Genomic DNA, 12,939 nt, shown 5'->3' on the forward strand with positions numbered 1-12,939 from the left:
ATCACAGGAGGGTGATGTCAAGTGAGTTGAGAGATGTGATTCATCATGGGGCAGGCCATGTGAGAGATGAGAGATAGCCAAGAAATTGGGAATGGAGAAGGAAGGGGTGAATAAATTCACAGATGATAAGAGGCAAAACTGACTTACAGAGGGAGGAAGCTAGATGATGCAGAGAAGACTCCGTGGTTTGGTTTCTGGTTTGGATGAGAAGATGGAAGATGTCATTATCCAGAAAAGAGAACACTGCAGGATGGAGTCAGTGTGGAAAAGAGCCTAGCTTTTGTTTGGGGCATGGTGACTTTTTCGTTCATGGGATCTGTAGATGCACTTACAGATCTGGAGTTCAGGCTGGGGATACAAATTTGGAAACTGTCAGCCTAAAAATAGCACCTCAAGACTAGGAAATGGATGTGACCAGCCAATAAAATGGAAAAGGAAGGGCAAAGAGTGAGTCAGGTGCAGAACCCTAGAGAACAAATCTCAACTGGACCCAGAGGAAGGAGCTCCACTGGAAGGATTTGGCAGAGCCCCAAAGAATTACAGCCTGGAAATCAGTGTATAGATATTGTCCCTAGCTCTATAAGAAGTGCACTGACCCAGGGAAGAATTGTGTTGTGGTCAGAACCAGGGGCCAGGAGAGAAATCTCTAAATGACAGCAGACATGCCTGCACCCAGCACCTCTCTTTCCTCTTGGTTCCAGTCCTTCACATCTGTGTTCTGCCTGGCTGGACCCTTGTCTTAGCTCAAGGTGCTCTAACGAAACACCAAAGGGAAGGGTATAGCTCAGTAGTAGAGTGCTTGCCTAACATGTGCTGGGCTCTGGATTTAATCCTCAGCACAGCATTAAAAAAAAAAAAGTCACCATTGTCTGGGTGGCTTAAACAACAAACATTTTATTCCTTACAGTTCTGGGGGCTGGAAGTCCAAGGTCAAGGCACTGGCAGACTGGTCTCTGGTGAGAGCTCCCTCTCATAGAGAGCAGTGTTCTTGCTGTGTCTCCACATGACAGAGAGAGGAAGCAAGCTCTCTCAGGATTCCCAAAGACACGAAACCCATTCATGTGGGCTCCTTCCTCAGGATCTCATCTAATCCTAGTATCCTCTCGAAGCCCCCTTCCCTTCCTTGGGCCATCATATTAGAGGCAGAGTTTCAACATAAGAATTGAGGGAGTGGGCAGAAGCATTCGGAGGTCAACTTCTCCCCTGTGTCCCCATTCTACCTCTGTTCTTGTCTATGCTACCAACTAATGCTTGCTTCTAGTATCAACCCAGGCTGCCAGCTACTTTGTTCAAGAGTAGCCTGACGCACAGCCAACCTCGCCAGTCCCAAAGAACCAGGAAAGACCTTGGGCTTAGGTCTGGGTTTGGACTAGAAGTGACCAAGTGATCATATATCAAGTGGTCAAGAGAAGTGGTAGAGTTCAAAACAATAGCACAACACAGACCTTAGAAGTAAAGGATGAGAAGGCAACAGGAAAGTTCTTTCCAGAAGTTCAATAATGGAAGACAATTAATACTTAATTAAAACGTGAAGCACTTCCTATATATATTTGTTTCCTAAATTGTCCCAAGCACCATGATGCCTATAATCTAATGGAGAGAAGCTACACATTATGTAGTAGCTGAAAATACACAGCACTATGGAATTGCTCAGCATTTTCCAACTCAATGTTTTTGTCTCTAATTTCATCCAGTTCCAAAGACCACCTATGGTCCTACCCACTAACGCTGACTTCCAAGCTGTGCCCCAAGTCTGGACCTGCCCTCCCAGCTCCAAACCCACAGTTCTACTTGCACACCAGGGGCTTCCATCTCAACAGTCACCAGACCCTGTGGATTCTGTAGCTGAGCCAGTGGCCCTTTTAATACTGGTGCCAGAAAACTTCCAGTCAAATGAGTGCCACCTTACCACAAATGCTGACTTTAGCTCTAGGTCTTTAAGACAATGGTTTCTGAACTGTGTTTCCTATCTATGCTTCTCCATAGCTGGGATTACAGACACAAACCACCAAGCCCAGCTTGTTTGTTGAGATGGAAGTGCCACTGGAGAAAGGGAGTGAATATCCATTCTAATCAAGGTCAATATTGCTTTGTTTTCACTATCATGTCCCTAGGGAGTCTTTTCAGACATTTTTTCTTAATTGTTCTCCCCATGAATTTTCTTTCTGCAGTGCTGGGAATGGAACCCAGGACCTCACAAATGATAGGCAAGGCTCTGTCACCAAGCTACCTCCTCAGCCCAGCCCCCCCCCTCATGAAATCCTAATACCATAGAAATGTGATCTATGGATTTATATACAGTTTCACTTTATACATAAAATAAATAAGGTTTTTCTCACTCCCATTGCCTCATCTAAGAACCAGTTTTTACCTTCAGGGAAGAGGGGGATGATGCGACAACATGGCAGCCCAATCTCTCCCCACCCCCCAAGTCCCCAGCTTGTCACACACCAGTGTCCTAACTGGATTCCCTCTCTATCCAAGTGTAGAGGGCTCTGCTATGGCACTCGGGTCAGAAGAGGTCTTTGTTGGGTGAGGCTTCCTGGGCACCACAGGACAGCAAGCAGCATCCCTGGTCTCTACCCTCCAACGCCAGCAGCACCTTCTCACCGAATCTCCAGATATCAGTAGGGTCCCCTGATAGGAGAACTGCTACTTTAGTCCTTTAGTCACTCATTTTACTCCTCCTACAAAGTCATATTTGCAATTCCAGCAACTCGGTTTTCATCCCAGGAGAGATGGAGCCTGTGCGCTGGAAGGAAGCTAGGAAGGGACAGCCCTTGACCCTGGCTTTGTAATCCTCTCACCCCTCAAGTGACTTCTGAGTCTACTCTTTATGCAACACTGAAGTCTCCATCCCCAGCCTCCTGGTCCTGAGTTGATAATCTCATTAGGACTAATCCTGTTTACAGCCATTCTCTTGGCAGAACAATCTTGTCAGGACCCGGGCTCTTTCCTCACTACCCACAGTTCTCCTTGCTCCATTGTTTCTGGGGACCTTGGCCTGGCAGCATCTAAGTTTTCATTGATAGGGTTTATCCTGTTTATGGGGAGTCTGCAGCAGGGCCTCATCCAATCCTTCCATCCCTTCCTTGAATCAATGACTCCCTTTGATCTGAGCAAGGCAAAATAGTGTTTATCAAAAGCCGGGCTTCCTCTAGCTGATGATGGGGACATCCTGTCCCAGAAAGCTCCCCAAAATAACACTTTCTAAATTTCAGAATATGTTCATAAGCATTTTGCTTGCACGGTATCTCTCACAGCAAGCAAAGGAAGGGGCTGGTTTTAGTTTTTGAAGCCCAAGGTAACACAACATTGTTACTGCCAAACAGAAAAGAAGGATAGGGTGATGATAATATAAACAATTGGAACCAGAACAATACACAAGATTAACGCTGGCCAGGTGAAATCCCCTTTGGTATTATCGATTTAAAACTAGAGTTATCTAACAAGGTGAATAAAAGGTCAGGGGCATTAGTCATCTGACTAACAGGGTGGTGGAAGCTACTTCAATTGTGTGGTTGAGTGAGAAGTGGGATTTTATACACCCTGAGTTCTCAAATTTGCCAGGTAAAGAGAAATTCTCTATGGCAAGTGCTTCTTATAGTGTGGTCCCTGCTTCAACAGCATCACCTGAGAATGTGTTAGAAATGTAAATTCTTAGGCCCCACCCTGTATATTGAACTGGAAATTTTGGAGGTGGGGCCTAGGAATCTGTGTGCTGAGGCACTCCACACCTTGAGAACCACTGATAGATAGGCAACCCTAATCTGCAAACCAACATACAGAAGCATTATTCAGGAACTAGGTTAAATACAGATTCTTAAGCCCCATCCTTTAAGGCACAGATTTGCTTGGTCTCTGTGGACCTGGGTGGACCTGGGGCAGCCTGCATGGTTAATAAGAATCCCAGGATGAATAGGATGCAGGTGGTCCAAGGACCAAGCTTAGGGAAGCACTGTTCTTTTCCAAAAGGAGTGGCAGAAATTTTCCACACTGCTTCAGGGCTTGTCTGGAGACTCCCTTCAGGCTGAGAATGAGCCAGTATCAGTATCACAGTTCAACTCCCTTCCCAGTTGTTCCATGAAGCAGGCTGCTAAGATTACCTATAGTGGCAGGTGGTTCTTTTCAGGATTACTCTAATACTAGAAGGTTAGTGTGGCCCCATGCATTCCTTTCACTCTGACATCTGAAGCACATTGCTAACTCCTGACCTGGGTTGGGCTCACACCACTGGCCTGGAAGCAAAGGCTCTTTATCCCATTACCAGTTCCTTGAACCACAATTCAAGATTCAGCTTGGTTTTCCCAGGAGTTTTGTTTTGCATAGCTGATGCATTCCAGTCATTGCTGGGATGTGTTTCCCTTCTCCTCTTTCCCTCCAGCCCCTGGACTGGCCTGTATATATAGCCTCCCAATGTGCACTTCCTCAAATCCTAGCCTTCTCTCCCAGAACCTGACTCCCCTGCAAGATCCCAGCGCCTCTCTGCACAGAACCACACTTGCCAAGACCACCAGCAACTCTGACCCCAGCTCAGACAGGGAGCTGCCACCCCACAGATATGGCCTTCTAGGTACAGTATTGCTGGGATTTGCTCCCTTCCTTCCTGGCTTGGTGACACGGTCAGTTTGGGCTTCTTTCTACCTTTACTGTAATGCCACTTCTGAGGGTATCTCAGGGCTCCCATCTTGGCTTTTTAGTCTTTGTCTTATAGAGCAGTATTCTTCATGTGGTGTACATATTCCAGCCAACTTTTCTCTACTTGGTCCCTGGTACCCTACAGAGATTGCCTCCTTGGCTTCCAAACATGATAACCACAACAGCTCTGGTTTGGAGACTCACAGTAGAAATGGATGGGGTCCCAGCAGGGCCCCTGTGTGCAGTAAAGGTAGGGGACAAGTAGGAAAGAAAATCCAGCATACACTCTGTTCACCAAGCTGACACTGTGCTGTGGACACCTGGCGAAAGGTACACTATGTATTTTTTTTTAATGAGAAATAGTTATATAAACACGTACAATTGTATTGTTATCAGCTGACATGAGATTATAGCATTTTGTTGTCATGTCATTGTTTGTACAAATTGAAAACTCTTAGAGGGCCTGAAAACATTTGATGGGAAATAGTTAAGCCAGTCTCCTTTTCATTTGTAATAACTGAATTTGGTTCTTAAAGTAGTTTTAGGAAACTGAGCAGAAGGTACAAAGAGGTCCATAAAGCCCTATCCACCCCTTCCTCCCCACCCCCAGGTTCCCTACTATTAACAACTGCATCACTGTTACGTGTTTGTTACAATGAATGAGTCAGTATGAATAGATTGTTAGAACTAATGACCACAGGACACATAAGGTTCACTCTGTGTGGTAACTTCTGTGAGTTTTGAAAAATGTGTGATGCTATATGTGCACCATTACTGTGTCATACAGAAGAGTTTCAGTGTCCTAATTCCCTTGCATTCCATCTACTCATCCCTTCCTCACTCCTGTCTCCTCCCTGGGCCCTGGCAACCATTGATCTTTCTACTGTCTCCATTGTTTTGTGGAAGTTACACTGTTTTTTGTGAAAAGGAATATCTACCATACAAAACCGCAAGGATGCTTTTGCCCAGAGAAGCAACAGTTTTCACAGTTTGCACAAAGATTATCCCAGCTAGCCAAGGTCTTGAGTCCAAGCTCCAACCCAATTCAAGATCTTGCTCTGACCACTCCAGTACTTCTTCTCTCTGTTGTTTCCCCTTGTCTGGTATAGCCTTTTCTGTCTAACTCTGTTGGGGCTGCTGCAACAAAAATATCATAGACTAGATGGCTTAAACAATAATTATTCATTTCTTACAGTTCTGGAGGTGAGGAAGTGTATGGTCAAAGTACCAGGAAATGTTTGGTAAAGGCGTGTTTCCTGATTCTTAGTGTCAGCTCATAGAAAAAAGGGAAAGGGAACTCCCTTGGGTCTCTTTTGCAGACACCAATCCGTTCATGAGGGCTCCCCCTTCATGACCTAACCACCTCCCAAAGCCCCACCTTCTAATCCCAGCACATAGCAGGTTAGGTATGATTTGGGGAGGACAAAAACATTCAGACCATAGCAATTGCCTTATGCTCCCCTCTGGTCTATAAACTGATGCCTCTTCTATATGAACTTTCTCCAGTGGTGAAAATGTGTCACTTTTGTGCAGTTCAGCACAGAAGTTCTATTTCGCTTTAATACCTTAAATTTAAATAGCCCCATGTGACAAGTGGTTATTATATTGGATAGCACAAGTTTAAGGTTTTTCCTATGCCAGATCCACCACTGTGATAGAATTCACAAACTCTCCCCCATCCTCATATTCGACAGCCTCCCCGACCCCTCAAATTTTCCCTGTTTGGATTCCTTCTGGCCCCGCTGCAGAAATAGTCACCTCACATTTATTACCATCAAATAGGCACATATGTGCCCGTTTCATATGTGTTAATGAGTCTTGTAAAATTTCTTTAATTATGAAGCTATTCAGTGTTGCTTGTCTAAACCTATTTATCTGCTTCTGTTGCAAGTTTTCTGTTCAAAACTCTATACTCCTAGCAAACCGAGTAGAGTTACATAATTAATGCTTTGTTTGGCAATAAGGGCAAGGTGAAGGTTAGTAGGCTGCTGCATGCCATTTTAGATCACTGGGGAACCACACTAAAGATAAAGAGTGGAGGAGAGAAGAAACAATATGATCCAAAGAAACTAACAGTTTAAATCCAAGATTCAGCATGGAACAGAGTGAAGGTGACTGGAGTTAGTTCTAAGCATATCTGTGCCACCAAAATATGGCCATGACATTGATCATGTCACTTAATTTCTCAGAGACACAGCACTCTACTTTATAGAATGCAAAGTTTTGACCAGATACACTAATTTTAAGTATCTTCTGAATTGAAATTCTCCTTGGGTCAAAGGTAGTCTTAGGAATAAATACCCAGGGAAGTTGAAATGCACTTTTGTCACACAGAATATTTCACATACACCCACACCCACTACACCCTTCCCCCACCTAGCAGTGTTTGTGATGAACACACCAACTTTCCTGAGAATCAGACCAAAACAGTATTTTAAGAAGCAACAACACTTGGTTTAGCGTGAGTCATTGCTCCTGACACTGGTGGCCACATGGACCACAAGTTTGTGAACAGTCTGTAGGGTGTCTTCAAAACATCAGCACAAACCTTTTATTTCCAGTGCTTAGAACAAAAATAAACATAGTTGGTAAGCCAAATTCTACATTCCACAAAGCAGAGGAAAAGTTAAAGCATAATCCCAGGGCTGGTGGAGTGGCTCAAGTGGTAGAGTGCCTGACTAGCAAGCAAAAGGCCCTGAGTTCAAACCCCAGTACCACACAAAAAAAAGCATAACCCCAGGTCCACAGCCCAAGTGTGGACTCTCCAGTCAGTAATCTCATGCCATCATACCCCTGAGTGGTCAGCCTGGCTCTGTTATATAAGCAACAGGAAATCTGGGCATATAAAAAAGTGTGAGTTGTGCTGAAGCAAAATTAGTGTTCTGGAACTCTTAATGTGCACATAATTGCCACTTAGGCTTCCAAGCTAAATGACTGCTAATGGCAACAAAAATGTTAATGCCCCAGAGTGAAATAATTGGTTCATAATTTGGGAGGGTCTGAGCAGATTGTCCTCAGCCAACTTCCTAAAAAAAGTTTTCCTCTCTCTCCCTAAAACTTGTTTCTGCTCTCTTTGTATAATATCAGAGCAGGGTTACTGTGATGATGAAATGGAACTCGGGCAGGTGCCAAATACTGTCACTGTGCTGCACACCTTCCTTCAGAGTCCTCGGCACCATTACAGTTAAACATCTGTTTCTGTCACCAGTGGCTACTGTCTCTTTTCGTGAAATTGCATGTTCCACAACGACAGGAACTGTGTCCATTTTGTTCAGCATCTCATGCCTTTGTCCTCACAGTGCCTGGAATGTGGTAGGGAGTCAACTAAACCCTTTTGAATGAAATATGTAAGCCATTTGGGGTCAAATCTCAGGGTTTGAATCCCATATAACTCTCCTGACTATGCCTTAGTTTCCTCTTCTGTAAAAGGATGATAGTAATGATATCTACCTGGTTGAATGCTTGTGAGAATTGAGATAAAGTTTGCAAAGAGCTTAGAACAGTGTCTGGTACATAGAGAAGGTTCAATAAATATCAATGAATTTTGATATGGTGGTAGTGGTATTGGTGGAGACACAGTAAACACTTCATAATGATAGTTCTCATTACTTACAATCATTATTGTAAAAGGTTTTGGCAAAGTATCAATTGTGTGGATATCCTCAGTCATGTTTAACAGGAGTACTACTTTACCTTTGTATAGTATGCAAGGCACAGAGAACAGACACTGCATGTCTAAGAAGATATCTAAATCATGTCCACACTGGTACATGGGTCCTTAGAGCCCAAGAAAAATTTACAAGCTATTTTTCTACCTCTCCATTTTCATTGTTTGTTACCTCCTAGTACTTCCCCTTCATGTCTCCGTGGTCTTCTGAATATTTGGCCAATTGACCCTGAAAGTCCCCAGCCTGCAAGTCATCCTCCGGGACAGGATCCCCTCTAGTTATCCTGGTCAAAGGATGCAATCTGCTCATGTATGCAAGTCATTTTTGATGCAAAGTGAATGGTTAAAGCCTATCTTTCTATTGGGGACAGGAAGAGGAAACAATAGAAAAAGACTTGAGGCAAATTCTGGATCCTGAATTTACTAAGACACCTCTGGTACATTACTTGATGAACTGCATCTCCAAAGCATGGTCAGTTAGAGGGGAAATCATCAGTGTAGGGCCTACCTTCTAGACCTGTGAGAAAGGACCTTATTCCAATTAAGAGAGTTTCTAAACTATGAAAAGTAAAGATTTTACCTCCAAAACTCTATACATTCCAGGTTTCCAAACTGTTATAGAAGATTTAGCTAAGGGATGAGTTATTTCTTGCCTGAAGATACAATGGAAAGAAGAAGGTCTCTCTCTCTCTCTCTCTCTCTCTCTCTCTCTCTCTCACACACACACACTTTCTTTTTTCTTTGACTTCTGACCTCTTCATAGTCCTACTCTCATTTGTGAATTAAATTTTAATAATGCTGTAATTCCATTTCAGTATTTTCCATATACTGTTATTTAATGGAATAAGGTTATTAAATCTTATCCTTAACCCCTGTCCATTTTTAAAAATTTAATGATACCAGATTTGAATTCTATAGTATTTGCCAGAATACATTTTTGCCTGTTGAGATTGAATAATTTGTCATTTATTCAAGAACCAACAATTATTGATTTTTTTATTTTGGTGGTACTGGGGTTTGAACTCAGGGCCTCATGATTGCCAGACAGGTGCTCTACCACTCAAGCCACTACACCAGCCCTAGGGTGAATTATTTTTAACAAGCAAAATTACTTTGATCCATGCAGTTCCTTTTTATAGTTAAGGAATACTTACTGTAATATTCATAGTTCTTTGAAGTATAATGCTGTGCATTACTATTTCTTGTTTAAACATGATCTAATGAGATTAATAGTTAACTTGTTAAAAAAAGTTAGCATGACACTTACAGAAGGCAGTAGCCCAAAAAACATAATTTCAAACAATGACATCAGTATCATAGAGTCTCAATGTTAAAGGAAAATATATGCATAATTTGCTTCATTCTATTCTACTGGGTAGAATGTATAAATACTTCACTGACTATAGATAGATAATATTGGGAAAAAAGAGTGAAGAGGTTAGAGAATTTCATAAAGCTTTCTAGAGCAAACCTCACTCTAAAGAAAAATTTTCAAATTTTCAAGTTGAGGTCTCAATATTCTACTTTTATCCTGCGGGAGCCATTTCTATCTTGAGCATTGAAAGGACAAGATCTGGGAGGTGTGTGCTTAATCTATGGGGATCTAAAACCTTTGTAAAAGGCAAGTATAGCTTCTGTATTTTGTAAATATTTTATGCCTTATTTGTTTGAGCAGAATTGAATATCCTAATAATAAATCAAACCAGATGTAGCATTTATCACAAAAAGGAAGAAAACTGGGATGTAATTAGAATTAAAAATGTATTTCCTTTCTCTGTAGCAATTTAAGAACACAGTGTTCTTAAATTAATCCCATTTCCTTCAAGCCCTTTGCCCTTCCTTTGTCCCCTTCTCCCTTTCCTCTTTCTAAGAGCCCACATCTGACTACAGTGAACCTGCTTAGCTGTGCCGCCCTGGTCCTAGCTCTAGGCTGGACTCTTGAAATGCCCACCTAACAGGGGTACAGGCACATGTGCTTTGGGATGGTCCTTTGAGGGATTGGCTAGTGAGAAGGTGCCTGACTGTAATGAAGCTGGTCAGATTAGCAGATGGTGGAGGTTTATGGAGTCAAGTTTGAGGGTTTCAAATTCCAGCCTGTAAGTGATTTAATTTCTCCAAATTTGGGTTTAAATCTATCATCCTTCTCCTTGTTTATCTCCACTCCACACACTTAGAGCCACCTCCATTTTAACAGCTTTGCATTGCCTTTAAGATAAAATCAAAGCAGAGTCCATGGGCTGTCCCCACCTATCACACCAGCCTTATCTCTCACTGGTTCTCTTAACTCCAACAATAGTGGACTTTTTTCCAGTCCCTCAGAAGAGCCACCTGATGCCTTGCTGTCTGGAAGCATCTTGTTCCTTTGCCTGCAACAGTTTTCACTGCCAGCACCAGTGCCACCTCCTCCTTGCCTTAACGACACTTATTCTAGGCTTAGCATTGTTTTCCCAGTGAGGTTTTTCCTCCCATCCCTGTCTAGGTTAGGGCAGTTATATGCTCCTTGGTTTCCCTTTGTTTCACACTCATAGCATTTCAATGTCTCTTCCCCCCATCAGACTCTGTGAGAAATCAGTGTCTGTGCAGAGGGCTGGACTGAAGGGCACGAGATATACTTTTTTTCATAAGTATATTCCCAGAATCTAGCCTCTGACTGCTCCTGAAACTCACTAAATGTTATGTGAGGGCCTCACTATTAGCAGACTAATAGCTAACCTCATAGTCTGGTGAAGACAAAAAGAGATGATATATGTACAGTGCTTAGTGCAACTGTTGGCCATAGTAAATATCTTAGTGAATGGTAGCTGCTGTTAGTAACACAAATATTTAAGTAATAAATTTATTTGAATTCTAAATTTTGGGAGGACACATTTTTAAGTGGGAGAGGTAATGGAAGGTGAACAAGCTAGTGTTTTGTACTATTGAATAATACTATTTGAATTTTGATGTAGAAGGAAATAAAACAATTCGGCAAGCCTGAAATTGGAGCTAAGATAGAGGAAGGCTTTCATGTGATGTATCTCGTATAATCTAATTGCACATTTGCAGGGACCTGGCTGGGGTCTGGCAATGCTCCAGGTATGCGTATCCAAACCAGGCCCATCAATCAAGATGTTACCAGTTTGGAAGATTTTTGTTGTTTCTCTTTTTAAACAGAAACATGAGCTATGACTATAGGAACCTGAATGTTAGCACTTGGAAAATGATGACAGTGAATATCATCTAAAAACAGTAAAGGATAATCATGGAATTCACATGAAAGTCTTCTGTCTGAGTGTTCTCCCTGAGTAATCAAGGTGAATGCTGTACCTACAGCTTGAATTCCAAAATAGGATTTTTATATTAAGAACCAGGTTATGCAAACTTTGGTGTAATAGAGTTATATCTTCTCTCATTAAAATATTCTAAATAAATATAAGATTCCCTTTTTAACTGAATTGGTCATTTAAATTACAAACTTTGCTGAAAAATCTAACATAGGCAGGGTAGTTGGTAATGATTTTTAGAACTGGAAGAAACTTCATGAATCAAAGGAATGAAATCATAGTGTTGATATGTCGTGTGTCAGGACAGATAGTTTAAAATGGAGGACTTGAATTCCATTTTCTGAAGTTGGCCCAAAATTGCATGAGAAGTGGAAAATGAGAGGACACTTGAAAAATGGCAGGAAAACATGAATGCTTTCTACCTCCTCCAAACTATTGTCCCTTTACCTCTAGTAGCTCAAGAATCTGGCTTTCCTCTGAGAATCCTTGATTCAGCTTTCATCAGCAGGTTTGGTATTTCAGTTAGGGATGTTTGGCTGCAAGTAACAGAAAACCCAAACAGCAGTGACTTCAGCAAATAGGGGATTATTTTTTACTCATTTCAGAAAGCAACAGTTAGGTGTTTGCTGGCATTGTTTATAGATCATGACACCATGAGGGACTTGGTTATTCTTTTTGCTGTGTACTCCAATGTGCCTGATGTTCCAAAATGTTTGCTTGTAGTTCCCATCTGCTTTGAAAGAAGGAAGAAAGAGGTAATCCCTACTTCTTTGAACAGGAAATCAAAAGCTTATACAGAACCCCCAGTCAATTATCTACTTAAGTTACAATGGCTGACAAAGCACATATTTGGCTAGATAAGGGTTTAGTGAGGAAAAGGGGAAGTGGATATTGGGTAGGTAGCTAACAGTGGTGCTAAGCCTGGCTTAGCTGCTTCCTACTGTTTTGACTGTAGGTGGAAAGTAGAGAAGGGGATTGACTTAGCTGGGGGAACTCAGTCATACTCTCTTGGTAGGAAGTAGATAAATAAGAAAAGATTTAACAGGCCATTTCTGGTAGTGTCCAAATCTGTCATACCCTAGCTAACAAGAGAACTCACTTATAATCTCTTGGTATTAACTTAGATTTTACAAATCATGATGCTATATTCAAATAATGTAGATAGACATTTTGAACCTAACTCAGTTAATTTCCACATGAAAGATGAGAGTGGACAACCATTCCCAATGGTTCAAATGTGTCTCTGTATGACTGTATCTTTATATTTTGGAATATCCAGGCCTTCCTGATGGCCAGGTTGGCATTAATCCTTTTTGCCAAGTTGGAAAGCGATGTGAAAATTCCCATCCCATTCCATTTACAGAAGCCACC

General features: G+C 42.0%; 1 protein-coding gene across 2 annotated transcripts in view; it reads left to right on the forward strand.

The window, feature by feature from the left end:
* The first annotated feature begins 4,420 nt into the window (after positions 1-4,420).
* Lifr (LIF receptor subunit alpha) overlaps positions 4,421-12,939 on the forward strand; it is a 105,993-nt gene continuing 97,474 nt past the window's right edge. For both annotated transcript variants that reach the window (XM_074077573.1, XM_074077575.1), the window contains exon 1: positions 4,421-4,573. The gene's annotated coding sequence lies outside the window, so the exon portion shown is untranslated. The remainder of the gene's footprint in view (positions 4,574-12,939) is intronic.

Source organism: Castor canadensis, chromosome 6, assembly GCF_047511655.1.
Source record: "Castor canadensis chromosome 6, mCasCan1.hap1v2, whole genome shotgun sequence".
In the NCBI taxonomy this organism is placed as follows: domain Eukaryota; kingdom Metazoa; phylum Chordata; class Mammalia; order Rodentia; family Castoridae; genus Castor; species Castor canadensis.